The 13263-nt window shown below is 48.2% G+C and overlaps 1 protein-coding gene across 9 annotated transcripts in view; it reads right to left on the bottom strand.

Annotated features, from left to right (window-relative positions):
* Nucleotides 1-13263, bottom strand: part of MEGF11 (multiple EGF like domains 11) — a 366564-nt gene that overhangs the window by 288883 nt on the left and 64418 nt on the right. The gene's annotated exons all lie outside the window — the stretch shown is intronic.

Genomic DNA, 13263 nt, shown 5'->3' with positions numbered 1-13263 from the left:
CAGCGCCTAACACTGTCTTTTTTTTTTTTTTTTTTTTTTTTGCAGTACGCAGGCCTCTCACTGCTGCGGCCTCTGCAGTTGCAGAGCACAGGCTCCGGAGGCACAGGCTCAGCGGCCATGGCTCACGGGCCCAGCCGCTCCGCAGCATGTGGGATCTTCCCGGACCGGGGCACGAACCCGTGTCCCCTGCATCGGCAGGCGGACTCTCAACCACTGCGCCACCAGGGAAGCCCACCTAACACTGTCTTACACACAAACATGTCCAAAAAACTTCTGGAGGACTTCCCTGCAGCCTCCTGAACTCCAGGCCCCAGCCTGTCTGCCATCACCAAGCCAGGAATGGCTTCCCAAGCCCTCATTGGTGGGGTCTATGACCCAGGAACCTCACTCTGGACAGTCCCTTCTTACTGCCAATCGTACAAGCTCATTGATGTCTCTCCCGAAGGAGCAGAAAAGGACATGAGACCTGATCCTGTAAAGTTAGCTCCATGGTTGAGAACTCCAGATTAAAACCTCAGATAATCTATAGATTACAGGCATCTTCCAAAATCTGAGCCCCAAAGAATAAGCAAGCCAGTGTCAGCTGGGAGCCGTCCCTGCCCAGACTATTCTGAGAGGATGTGGAAGAGTTAGAACATTCCCCAAGATTCCAGAGCAGATCAGCAGCTGATGAGGTGCCTGGAAGCAGCACCCTCTGTTGGGACCCGAGATTTGGCTCACCTTCCTGGGTGGACTCCTAGGGAAGGTGACCTGATGGTAGGCAGACCTTCCATGACCCTTCTCAGAGCACTTGAACCCCCCACACAATCCCATCCTTAAGCCCCATGCAGCGGGATGGCTACGCTTTTCTCCTCGGTGACCCAACTCACCTCACAGGCAGGAGGCCACGGTCTCATCCTCCTCCTCTACATGGCTTGTAGTTTCCTTTTTTTTTTTGTGGTACACGGGCCTCTCACTGCTGTGGCCTCTCCCGCCGCGGAGCACAGGCTCCAGACGTGCAGGCTCAGCAGCCATGGCTCACGGGCCTAGCCGCTCCACGGCATGTGGGATCCTCCCGGACCGGGGCACGAACCCGCGCCCCCCGCATCGGCAGGCGGACCCCCAACCACTGCGCCACCAGGGAAGCCCTAGTTTCCTTTTTTATTCATTTATTTTTGTCTGTTTCCTCAAACAGTGTGTGTCTAGCATGAATACCAGGTTCTCTCTGGCAGGAAAAAAAGGAGCACGGAGGGGAAATGTGAGAGCAGTAATCCATTGTAACACTTTAGGGGAAACTGCAAGCAATTTCCATTTCTTAATCCTCCCTGAGCATCAAAGCCACACTGAGTTTATTTGGATTAAATTCTGGAGTGTGTAGCATGAAGGGGCTCCAGTTAAGTTGTCTAGCTATATGGCCACAATTTAATTATGATCTCGCTCTGACTGTCCATTTAAATACAGTAGAGGAACAGGGCATCGTGGAGGCGCCCAAGTCCCAGTCCAGTTCGTTGGCATCTGAACATGGCCCGAGCTAGCCCATCTGCAGCTGAAGAGCCCGTGAATCTCAATTACCCTCAGCTGACCACTCCTCAGCTCCTCCAGACTACTGCTCAGTTACATTTTAACCTGGGCGATTTGGGGCCCAATATATTCATTAAAATGTAAATGTTTGCTAAATCAATATAATTTGTGGTGTTTACTCTTTTTCCAAAGGTAAGATTTTGATCTTAACAAACATTGTTATCATTAGAAACAAAGGAATGTATATTACTTAGTCACTAAGTGGACACAACATGTTAGCTATTCCTTTCTGGCAGAAGCAAGGAATCAAAGGCTAACTCCAAGCGCTTCCCTGGTGTCGCAGTGGTTAAGACTCCACCTGCCAATGCAGGGGACACAGGTTTGAGTCCTGGTCCAGAAAGATCCCACATGCCGCAGAGAAACTAAGCCCGTGTGCCACAACAACTGAGCCTGAGATCTAGATCCTGTGAGCCACAACTACTGAGTCTGCAAGCCACAACTACTGAGTCCGCAAGCCACAACTACTGAGCCCATGTGCCACAACTACTGAAGCCCAAGTGCCTAGAGCCCGTGCTTGGCAACAAGAAAAGCCACCGCAATGAGAAGCCCGTGCACCGCAAAGAAGAATAGCCCCCACTCGCGGCAACTAGAGAAAAGCCCGCGCACAGCAACAAAGACCCAACGCAGCCAAAAATAAATAAATAAAACAATTTTTTTAAAGTCTAATTCCAGAGTTGTGTGCCATTCTCAGTCTCTGGAGGTTCACAGACAAGTAAAATGGCTACACAACTGCTTGCACACTCACACACATATGCACACACATATACACCCATGTACCTTCGAAGGCCTGGCAGACATTCACCAACTCTTTATTTAGTCACTTAAAGGACTTTGCAATCACCTTCTATTATCTTCTATCATCCCAGTTTCATGAATACCAGGGATGTGGGATGACAATCTTAGAATAAAAAATAGTCCTTAATATTGAATAAACTTCAGCTTCATGAAGAACTCACTGCCTTGCTCTCATTTTCCTAATCTCATCTGTGAAAACTTGGTCACAGCCCAGTACAGATCCACAGATCACCCTTGGGAACCACTAGCATAGACTGATTTTTCTTAATTTTTTATTTAGAGGTGATGCTGGGGAAAAGGTGTGGTCTCTATTTGCTTCTCATCGGCCCAGGTAACTGAGAGCAGAGCTCACTTTCATAGAGGCCCAGAACCAACCTCACGTCCTTTGGGTTCCTCCTGCGCTGACCCATTTGCCCCAGAATGAGGTGGAGTTCCCCCAACATTCTCCTAGAGGAATGTCTTCTTGGGCAACCAGCCATGCCTTCTACCCTGAGCCTCACAAAACCAGCAGGGAGCCTGGCATATGGTAGAATCTTACATGACAGTTACTGAATACCATTGAAAAGTCACTGAGTGGCCCCCTTATCCATAGAAGAACCCCACCCACAGATACTCCCAGCCTCCTCTTCTGCAAGGCCACCCCTCTAAGGACACCAGCATGTAGAATAGGGAGGGAGCCAAAGTCTTTCAGTGACCCCAGAACAAAAGGCAAATAGACTCTGCCATTCCCCTTCCCTCCCTCCACCATGAGCTTGCTCTGCAGACTGGCCGGTCCTGAGATTCCTTTGAAAGAAGTGACTTTTCCTGCCCACTATCGGAGCCAGGGGTAAGAAGCAATGGCAGACAGAGCCATGGTGCTTGATCCACCAGACCCACACCAGAGGGAACATCAGCAGTATTTGACAAGTTAACCGGTTCCCCTGAGAATAGAACCGTCATTAAGCCAAGAGGGAAATCGTTACCTGATCTATAAATGATTACACAGGAGTAGGAACTGTCACTCCCTTCTGAGGAGTTTGCAGAATTGAGATTTTAAACAGAGCTGCAAACTGGTGCAACACTCAGCTCCCTGGAGCAGCTGGTGTATTATTCACGGGGAAAAAAGAAATTCAGAAGTTAAGGCACTTCATGAGCTCAAGGGAAAGAGAAGGTCTTAGGGACTCTGACTATCAAAGGATTTCAGACCATCATCAGTTTCAGCCAGAAACTTAACGCAAGGGAGAACAACGAGTGAGATCTTCTGCCCGAGAGTTTGGAGACCAGCGACTGGCTGAGGTCTTAACACTGGCAAAACAAGCTACTGGAATCAGAATTGTCGGCAAGTGGGATCATTTACTCAAAGACGCTCCTTTTTCAAAGATGGAGACTCAGGTTCCAACTACAAAAGTGAAGCACTTTGTGGTACAGGAGAGCTGGAGATATCCTTAAGGGTCCCTCGCCCATCGCTGGGAGAATGGATGAGTAACACGTGGTGAAAACAAGCTACAGAAAATCCGGCATCAGTAAGAAACCAAATGTACCTAGAGCAATACAGTGGGACCCAAAATGTGGTGTTGAGTGAGAAAAGCTGGGAATGGAAGGAGGTTTGTAGCCCAATAAAATGTATGTAAATTTAAAACACATACTAACACAGAATGACACTACATATTTTAAGACACACGCAGATTTTAGAACACATTCCAACCACATTAGAGTGGGTGACTACGTGAGAGGATGAGAGGGAAAATGGGAGGAGAAAATTACACAAAGAAAGGCCATACAAAGCTGACGATGACAATGAGCTATTCACTGAATGTAATTACACCCTCGGTCCATGAACAAAGAAAATAAACAAATTGAGGACCAGAGAGCATAACACAGCACTTCTCAAACTTTAATGTGCAGACCAGTGTCCTGAGGATCTTGTTAAAATTCAGGTTGTGAGTGAGGGGGGCTGCGGTGGGGCTTGAGGTCCTGCATTGCTAACAAGCTTCCAGGTGATGCAGGTGCTTTGGGTCCATGGACCTCACTTTGAGCTGCCAGGGCTTAAGAGATTTACCCAAGATAAAAAATGAGCAGCAAAGTCCAAGTAAGAGTCTACATGTCCAATATGGATACATTTCAACATAATTATGGCTCATGAAAGAATACAGGCAAAAAAGAGTACATTACCATAACGTATACTTCCATTTATATAAACTTCTAGAACACGCATAACTCATCCATAATGACAAAAGGCAGATCCGTGGTTGCCTTGGACATGGGGCTGGGGGAATGGATGAGTTACAAAGGAAACATTTTGGGATAATGGATATATTGACTATCTTGATTGTGGTGATGGGTTTTTCAGATGTCAAAACTCATCAAACTGTACACTTCAAATATATGCAGTTTATTGTGCAGCAATTATACCTCAAACAAAACTGAAAGCAAACAAAAAAGGATCTGTGCCCTCCCTCCCTATCCACGCCACACTGAAGACGCCCTGTTTGCACTTCAAGCTGAGTGGGACAGTTTTTAGCTAGCCAATGCTCTCATGGCTGGAACCCATCCCTTTGCCTCCTCCGCGGCTCCCACCTGGGGCCTGGGGCCACCATCTCCCGCAAGGTCTGCTTGGGAATCCATGCTCCGACTCCACTCTGGTCCTCCTCTCCTTGTCCATTCTACTTCCTCCCACCACCACCTTAAAATACTTCAAGATGGCAGGGTATAAAGACCAAAAGTCAGGCCCTGCCCTGGATGCCTCCTCCCAACTTTTCTTAGCAGCCCTCTCCTCTCATTCTCCACCCCGGCCACACAGACTTCCTTTTACTTCTCCCAAAGCACTATCTTTTTTTTTTTTAAATTAAAGTATAGTTGATTTATAATGTTGTGTTAGTTTCAGGTGTATAGCACAGTGATTCAGATACAGATATATAAACATATATATATATATATAATTTTTCAGATTTTCAGTTTCTTTTCCCTTACAGGTTATTACAAAATACTGAGCATAGTTCCCTGTGCTATACAGTAGGTCCTTGATTATTTTATATATAGTAGTGTGCACATGCTAATCCCAAACACCTAATATATCCTGCCCCCATCCCTTTCCCCTTTGGTAACCATAAGTTTGTTTTCTATGCCTATGGGTCTGTTTCTGTTTTATACATAAGTTCCTTTGTATGACTCCACGTATAAGCCATATCATACCTTTGCACCCACTGTGGATCTCTGTGCATAACATTCTTTGCCTCAGCCCCACCCCTCTTGCCTGGCGAACTCCTACACGTCCTCCAGTCCCAGTTCAGGTGTCTCTTCCTCAGGTGTCTTCCCTGAACCCTTCCCCCATCCAGGCCAGCTCCTTTGCTCTACACTTTCCTAGAACCACGTTCCTTTCCTTCCAAGCACGCAGTCCAGTGTGTCATCACGCCTTCACCAGTGTGAGTGCTTGATCCAGGCCTGTCTCTTCCCTGCACTGTAAGCCCAGGCAGGGGGCGCCATGTCTATTTTGCTCACCTCTGCCCAGCGCCTACCACAGTGCCTGACACACAGGAGGTGAACCATAAATACTCAGTTGTTGAGTGAATGTTTAGTGAGCCCTCCAAAAGGGCCTGTGCCATCCCTGGGCAAAGACATTCCAGGATTTGGAGACAGCAGCTCATTGACCACCCCCCCCCCAACTTCTCTGCACCCCACTCCCCTGCTGCACTGCCCCCTGCTGGCCCCTGCTGTCTCAACTTCTACGGTGGTGACCTGACCACGCGCCTGGCGGGAACGGGGGTCATCTGCAAGTTCTCCCTCATGTCCAACCCGATCCTTAACCTTCCTTTCAAAGCACACTTTGCATAAAGTAAACAGCCTATTTGCTTTTGTGGGCTTTTTCTCTTTCCACAATTTCAATACCACTGTGTTTGGATATAATCGTTTTCTTTCTGGGCTTGTATCCCAAACTCTGGCAGGGCCGGTGAGAGTAGGAAAATAAGTTTCAGAGGACGATCTGGACCTTAACAAAAGTCCCCTTGGGCGAGGCAGGCTCACTGGCTGTGGAGATGAGGCATCCAAGCCTCGGGTCTCACTCCCAGCCCGGGGCAAAGACTCAGGACACCAGAGGAGGCCACCTCAAAGGTGGGCGGGTGGTCAGAGAGGGGTCAGGAGCAGAGACACCAGTAGACAAATGGGTGCCTCACGGGGAGCAAAAGTCAGGGGGCAGTGGGTCCGCAGCCAGGCAGCAGGTCAGCCAGCGCATGGCAAGCAGAGCCAGGCAGCAGGGTCTCCCGAAGAGCAGCCCTCTCTCCCCCAGGCTGGTGCCTGAAGCCCCAGAGGGTGGCAATGCTGTAGGCATCCCTTCTCTGCCACAAGCCATCAGAACTGGCCTCCATGGTGAAGGAGCTGGCATCATTCTCTGAAGGCTTACAGGTCACCGAAGGTAGCTTCCAGAAAGTGGGCTGGCGGACAGGGAGCAGACCAGGTCGCTACACATAGTGGGAGATCAATCACAAGAAAAGACATGGACTGCCTGGTATGTATCTAGTTATGGATGTACTGTCAGCCTCCATGACTAAGGGACCAGGCTGTTGGTCACTGAGTGGTGCTGACTCTGCTAATTCAATTACCCTGCAGAGCCTCCTCCCATTCACCCAGTGGGTGGGGAATAAAACCCTAAGTCGAATTCCCCTCAAGCTAATAACAAAATGCTAACTGATGGACAGTTTTACAAAACACATTCTCTTTGGCAGCTAGGACAGACATAAAATCACCTTTCTACAAAAAGAGGAAACTGGGGATCAGTGAGGTTGAGAAACTTCTCCAAGGTCACAGAGCCAGTGATGGCTGAGCCAGGGCTTAAACCAGAGGCAACACCAGCTTTGAAGTAAATCTCATCATATTTTAATCCTAGTTCTGCCACCTACCAGCTGCTGACCTTGGGTGAGATACTTACCCTCTCTGAGACCCCGTTTCCTCTCCAAACAAATGCTTTAATTACTATCTATCTCACAAGGTACGAGGGAGAATGTAATAAGATGTAATATAAGAAACTGATGGGCCATAGAAAGCAGTTAATAAATGCTTGTTTCTTCTTTCCAATTCCAAATCCTAAAATATATTGTTTTGGGACACTCCAATGTGGAGGTTACAAAGGACTTTTCAGTGAAAAAGGAAGCATGTTCTGGAGACAAAGTGGAATCTAGGAACATGTCTGGCCAAGTTTTGTCTGTCTTCAGTCCCCCAGCAGTGCAGCCCCTTCTTTCCCCTTCCTCTCCCCATCTCTCTGACAGGTCAGATAGAGCAGGTCCTCCCAGGTCTGTGTCACCCCCCTTCACACACATGGATGCCGGGTCCACTGGCCACTGCGGCACGTGCACTGTTCTGCCCCTGAAGGTGGAAGTCTGTCCACTGGAGTTGCATGATCAGGGACCATGGGGAGGGAGGCTGCTCCTCACACCCCAACCTCTGATGATGCTGGGAAGAAGGCTCCAAGTGGAGTTGGTGACATTACAGCAGTCTTGTATACTCACAGGCAAAGCACTTCCTCTCTGGTCGGTCACTCATTTCACCTCACCCACAGCCCTGGGAGGGGGCAGCGGAGCAGTTGTCAGCCCCATTTTACAGGGAGAAAAATCACAAAAAACTGTCCAGGGTCGTGGGGCTTGATCTCAACAGACCAGAGCCCAAGCTTCTGTTCAATTCCATGTCCTCTGTCCTTTACACTGAGTCCTGCAAGCTCCCTGAGGACCCCAGCCAGCATCAAACCTAAGCCTCCCTGTATCAATGTCAATTCCATGACATTTTGATAGCTGAGCTATGGTTATGTTAAGAGAATGCCCTTCCTTTGGGGAAATACATATTGAAATATTAAGGGGTAAAGCAGCAACTAACTATCAAACAGTTCAGATACACACACACCCCCACACACACACACACACACACACTCACACGGCAGGTTTTCTCTACCTCAGCACCACTGACATTTTGGGCTGGATGACATCTGTGCTGGGAGGGGTAAGGGGACACCTGTCCTGTGCATCCTAGGATGTATAGCACATCCCTGGCCTCTACCAATAGATGCCAGTGGCACCCAACCCCTGCCTCAAGTGTGACAACAAAATTGTCTCCAGGCGTTAGCAAATGAAGGTAAAATCACTTCCTGTTGAGAACAGCTTCAGGGGTGGGGGGACAGAGAGAGAGGGAGATGGAGAAAACAAATGCGGTAAAATGTTAACCTTAATTTTTGTAACTTTCCTATAAGTCTGAAATAATTTCCAAATTAAAAGTTTTTAAAAATAAAATTCTATGAGCATGTACAACTTTAAAAAAAGAAAGGAAGAAAGAAAAAGACCCTGCCAAGTTCCCAGCTCTCTAGTTCAGCCCAAAGGCCCTAAATCCCTTTGGTCCCACAGCTGCCAGCATTCACTGGGTGGTCAGAGCCCGCGAGACCTTCCAAACACACGTGAACCCTCATGCCCACCGAGAGGAAGGTAGAGGTACACCCACTCGACAGATGCAGAGCCCAAGGCTGGGAGAGAGGCGCTGCAGAGACCGGACGCAGTGTGCAGACTCCAGGCCCCTCTGTTTCCCAGCAAGCTCAGGCATGCAGCAGCCTCCTCCCGGCCTCCACCGAGGATTCCCTAGCAGAAAACTGAAAGTTAAGTGCATGTGCTTTTTTTCTTTATTCTCCTTTCCCAAGAGGGGCTGTTGGGATGGGCAGAGTTGCCTTTCAGATGTTTCCAAGTCAGCAGATTTTGCCTCCTGCCTTTGCCTTACAATCTGTGATTATTCCAAGTCAAACTGGCTAGCTGCCATTAGGAGCAAACTGGTTATCCAGGGGAAAAAAATACTCCAAACTTTTAAATAAACAAACAAACGAATAAGACAAGGAAGGCAGTGGGGGTGGGGGGAGGAATGGAGCGAGAGGAAAAGTAAATTGCGTGAATGCAAATTAGAATTATTAAAAAATTAAAAGTTACTTTAAATGAGTTAACCTAATTACCACCCAGTTCTCCCAGGGAGATAGTTGCTTGTGTTCTGTCGAGCGGGGAGAATTAAGCGGAATCCTCCGGCACTAGAGAAGGGAAACCAAGAGAATCAAAGTTTCAAAACATCTGGTCTGGGGGGCAGGTGGGGGGGGGACAGTGACAGAGTGCTGGACAGTGGCAAAAATGACAGTGAGCAAGGGAAGCATGTGAAATATAATTAATGCAGGTATCACATTTCATGGTTGACAAAGCACTTTCTCATTTTTGTCTAATCCTCACACCCACACAAGGGCCCAGCATTGTACACACAGAGAGGCTAAGGGTGGGAGGGTTTGGGCCCATGGTCACAAAGCTAATGAGCAGTAAACCCAGGCCTGGAGCCCTGTGCTCCCACGCAAAGACCTGCTGAGGCCCTTTTGCCTCCTGGACTAACCTCCAGGAGGACACTGGGAGGGGATGCAAGAACAGGAGCCCTCTGGAGTCAGACAGACCCAAGTTTGTTTGTTTGTTTAATTTTTATTTTATATTGGAGTATAGCTGATTAACAATGTTGTGTTAGTTTCAGGTGTACAGCAAGCGATTCAGTTATGCATATACATGCATCTATTCTTTTTCAATTTCTTTTCCCGTTTAGGTTATTACAGAGTATTGAGCAGAGTTCCCTGTGCTATACAGTAGGTCCTTGTTGGTTATCTATTTAAAATATAGCAGTGTGTACAGACCTGAGTTCTGATCCTCACTGTTAGGAGGTTCACTGGAGATGATGTATCTAAAGCACCTGGGAGGGCTTCCCTGGTGGCAGCAGTGTTTAAGAATCCTCCTGCCAGTGCAGGGGACACAGGTTCCAGCCCTGGTCCAGGAAGATCCCACATGCCACGGAGCAACTGAGCCCATGCACCACAACTACTGAACCTGCGCTCTAGAGCCTGCGAGCCACAACTACTGAAGCCCACACACCTAGAGCCCATGCTCCGCAACAAGAGAAGCCACCGCAATGAGAAGGCTACGCACCGCAACAAAGAGTAGCCCCCGCTCATTGCAACTAGAGAAAGTCCGTGTGCAGCAACAAAGACCCAAAGCAGGCAAAAATAAATAAATAAAATAAAGCACCTGGGGACTTCCCTGGCAGTCCAGCAGTGAAGACTCCGTGCTTCCAGTGGAGGGGGTGTGGGTTTGACCTCTGGTCAGGGAACTGAGATCCCACATGCCGTGTGGTGCAGCAAAATAAATAAATAAATAAATAAATAAAGCACCTGGCACTTAGTGGGTGCTCAGTGAATGGGACCCTTACAGCTCCAAGGAGCAACAACAGGGAAAAATAAGGGACATTAAATTTCCATCTACCTGTGACCTTGTTAGGCCAGTAGTTCTCAACCAGGCTGCACAATGGAATCCTCAGGAAGCTTTTAAAACTCCCCAAGTCCATGTGGGCCTCCAGAGCAATCAAATCAGAATCTTAGCATGTTTAAGGCTCTCTGGGTGATTCCAGTGTACTGCAACAGTCAAGCACTTTTAAGCTAATCTGTTTCCATTCAGGATATACCATGAAGACAAAGATTACTCTGCAGCTGGAAGGATTCAGGGTAGACACTAAGTGGAACTTTTCTAAAAGGCTCTAAAAGGCAGATCCAAGGGAGGATGTAGAATGTCCCTCTGTGGTGATTGGTAAGAGCAGAAATGAGCCCTTTGTGATGAGGAAGGAACAGGAAGAGTCTAGGGAGCTTTCCAGAGGCCATCCCCCAACGTGTACACAACCAAACCAAGCAAGACCCCTGTAGGTACAATGGGCAAGGAGTAAGGGAAGAGGGGTTGTGGGTGACCAAGAGATAGTACCCTGTAAAATGCCAGACAGTGACCAGAGATCCTTGCCCACCTGAGACTCCCAGAGGGACACTCCAGATGACTTAACAGCCCTCACCCCATTCTGGAGCTCAGGACATTCACACCATCCCCCCCGTGACTCCATTCACCCACCCTGCACGGCACACTGCGATTCACAACACACCCTATGCAGTGCTAGGCCCTGGGCACTACCCAGAGCATCAATTTTCTTTCTATTAATCCAGGAAGTGTCTGATTTGCATATAATTTGCATAAATTTGCTTGTTTCAATTCAAGAAAGACCCCAACTCCAAGCAGGTGAGATCAAATAAATTGGCTTATTTATTGTCCTTCCTGGTGCAATTGTATTCCAATCTAACATCACGGAGTGTTCACACTCCGTGTAAACTACCGCAGCCTGGCTGGACTTCCAAGGATGGAGGAAAAATAGTTTCCTCCGCCCAAATCTGGCCAGGGGTAAGATGCAGGGCTGCCTTGGAAGAAGTGCCAGAGCAGTTTCACTGTTTTAACTATACCCCCCAAAACATAAAATCCTATTTTGCTGTTCTGTCCTGCAGCAGGGACCACAGTCCTGTCTAAGCCCAGGCTAGAGGAAGTCCTGCTCTTCAGAATGGTTATTTAATTTATTATAGACACACTGTCAAGGCCTAAGCACAAAGCATTCAGCTGACTTTTAAGGTCCCTTCTGACTCTAAGCTCCTACAATGGGGTTTCAATTGATTCTTTGCCTCACATAGTTGAGTGGAAAAATCCATTATCTTAACAGCTGGCATCAGAATTCCTCTTAGGGAGAGAACTATCTCCAGGGGAAGAAAAGTCTTTGATATACTGCTTATGGGACCTGGACCCTGAGAGTCTGAGGGCACTGAAGCCAGGCAACCACAGAGGGGGTGCCACAGAGAAGGCACCATGGAGAGGATGCCATGGAGAGGGCACCACAGGAAGGGCACCAAGGGAGGAATATTGTCTGATTTATAAGAGAGAAAGGCAAGATGGGATGAAGCCTAGGAGTGATGAGGGTTAAGAGTCCCGAATGTCAAAATGGCTTCAGACTGAGCCATCCACGCAGTTCAGGTGACCCATACACACTGTCAACTCCCAGACATCTTGATGACAGCATGGGAATGGCATTGGAGCATCTCTTATCTAGATCACAAGGACCTAGGAGACACCGATTGATGCCTGGGTTACACTCTTTTGTGTGTGTGTGGTACGCGGGCCTCTCACTGTTGTGGCCTCTCCTGTTGCGGAGCACAGGCTCCGGACGCACAGGCTCAGTGGCCATGGCTCACGGGCCCAGCCTCTTCGAGGCATGTGGGATCTTCCCAGACTGGGGCACGAACCCGTGTCCCCTGCATCGGCAGGCGGATTCTCAACCACTGCGCCACCAGGGAAGCCCTGGGTTACACTCTTAATAAGAAGATCCACTAAACAGTGGTTCAACAAATGTTGAGGGCTTACCCTGGAAAGGCCTTATACTAAAATCTTCATAACAATCCTAGGATATAGCTTTTATAATTATCCCAGTTTACAGAGGAGAAAACGGAGGTTCAGAAAGGCTACATGATTTGCCCAAGGTCACATGGCTAGAAGGTAACAGAGCTAGAATTTGCCCTCCAGCCTGTAGGGCTCTTAACCACCACATCATACCAGGTAAGCCCCTCAGCTGTCCTGTAAAGCACAGAAGACCAACATTGTTTGAGACCAGGAAGCTGAGTTTCAGTGACCCTAAGTGACTCACCTAAGATCACTGGCTCGTAGGTAAAGTCTTCTGATTCTTGGTGTGCAGTCCTTTTCACTCTATCAACTTGCCTCTCCAGGTATTACAAATATCAAATGAGTCTATGATTTGGTCCTCACTATTCATTTGGCAAAATGGTATTTGGAAGTGACAGGATGGAGAAAGGGCGTGGGCTTTGGTTCAGGAAGACCTGTGTTCTGACCCCGGCTCTGTCCCTCCCTAGCTGTGTATACCATAAGATGTTATTTAATCTCCCTGATCCTCAGTTTCCTCACCTACCAGATGGGGGGATACATCCTGTCCACTGACCTCAGAGGATAATGAATGTAAAGGATTCTGAAGCACAAAGCAGAGCCCTGAGACCACAGGAGAGAAACAAGTTAAGCTTAG

This window comes from Kogia breviceps, chromosome 3 (genome assembly GCF_026419965.1).
Source record: "Kogia breviceps isolate mKogBre1 chromosome 3, mKogBre1 haplotype 1, whole genome shotgun sequence".
NCBI classification, from domain to species: domain Eukaryota; kingdom Metazoa; phylum Chordata; class Mammalia; order Artiodactyla; family Physeteridae; genus Kogia; species Kogia breviceps.
Note: the sequence above shows the minus strand (reverse complement) of the source record. Positions and strands in the feature narration are given on the sequence as shown.